General features: G+C 58.2%; 1 pseudogene; it reads left to right on the forward strand.

Moving 5' to 3' along the window:
• The window catches only part of LOC101564137, an 87,216-nt pseudogene extending 86,074 nt beyond the window's left edge, over positions 1–1,142 (forward strand).
• The last annotated feature ends 375 nt before the right edge of the window (positions 1,143–1,517 follow it).

Here is a 1,517-nt window from a genome sequence, read left to right on the forward strand (position 1 = left end):
ATATGAGTTGAACATAACTGGGCACCCCGTAAGTGTGCCGAACCCACACACGAAGCAGGACAGACTCCTCCCCCTGCAGCTGCGAGGCCGCTCACGTGGCCACTTCCACGAGGCCGGGAGAGGAGAGCTACGCCTCTCTTACAGATCTGCAAGAAGCTCAGAAGCCAAGTCCTGAGCGCAAGCCTCTCTCCGTGACACACCCACCCCTTGTCGCAGCAGTGGCGGCCACCATTTGCTTAGTCCCTCTATGCACAGCGGGAGGGCTTGGAACACAGTCTCACTTTCCTATCGGAGCTGCCACATAGAGAGGTAGCGACCTTAGCTCCATTCACCAACCGGCTGGGTTATCAGACAGGCTGCGAACTTTCGCTGCATCCCGCCGCTAGAGGGAGCGGCAGAGCTAGAGTTAAAGGCAGCGCTTTGTCTGGGACCGGACCCTGCCTCCAAGGACAGAGTGTTTTGCTGTGGTTTTCACACACCTGGAGATGAGGGGAGCTGTGACTTTCAGTCTTACCTGTACTCGCCTGCCTGCCGGGTCGGCTTTCACCCACGCAGCCACAGCATCCGGCATTGCACACACCAGAAGCCGGCCCCGGACTTCACGGTCACCGCTGCGGTGGATGGTGCCTTCGAGGAGGTCACGCTCTGGGACTTCAGAGGGACGTGCGTGGTCCTCTTCTTCTACCCGTGGACTTCACGTTCGTGTGCCCCACAGAGGTCACTGCGTTCAGCGAGTGCGCTGAGGATTTCCGAAAGCTAGGCTGCGAGGTTTGGGGGGCCTCTGTGGACTCCCAGTTCACCCACCTGGCTTGGATCAACACCCCCCGGAAGGAGGGAGGCTTGGGCCCCCTGAACACGCCCCCGCTTGCCGATGTGACCATATGATAAATATGGAGTGTGAGGAGGGACGGGGGCATTGCCTACAGGAGCCGCTTCATCATCGATGGCAAGGGTGTCCTGCCACAGATCACCGTGAGTGATTTGCCGTGGGGCGCTCTGTGGATGAAGCTCTAGGGCTGGTCCAGGCCTTCTAGGACACACATGAACACGGGGAAGTCTGTCCTGCCGGCTGGAAACCTGGCAGTGATACAATCAAGCCCACCGTGGACGACAGCAAGGAACACTTCTCCAAACACAATTAGGCTGGCAGATGGGGAGCTGGGGCCTGAGTGTGTGTCCTTGGATCCCACCTGTACCTCCACCTGGCTGGCTGCGCTGGCCCAGAAAAGGTGGATCCAGAAAGAGTGGATCTGCCCCTCCGATCTCCACTGCCTGGGCAGAGGCTGGAGGCATTGGCCAAGACTTTCTCTACCTCCCTTGGGATCTGGCGACGAGACCCTTCCGTGGAGCCCACCCCATTGACATAGGACTGTAGGTGACCAATAAAGTATTAAGGACAAAGAAAAAAAAAGCCTGGAGGGCTGGAGAGATGGCTCAGTGGTCTAAAGCACCTATTTAGAACAAGCTTAGCAAAAAAGCATCAGGGGCTGCGGTTCAATCCCCCAGCGCCACATGCC

The sequence above is a fragment of the Octodon degus genome, unplaced genomic scaffold, assembly GCF_000260255.1.
Source record: "Octodon degus isolate 3935 unplaced genomic scaffold, OctDeg1.0 scaffold00020, whole genome shotgun sequence".
NCBI classification, from domain to species: Eukaryota; Metazoa; Chordata; class Mammalia; order Rodentia; family Octodontidae; genus Octodon; species Octodon degus.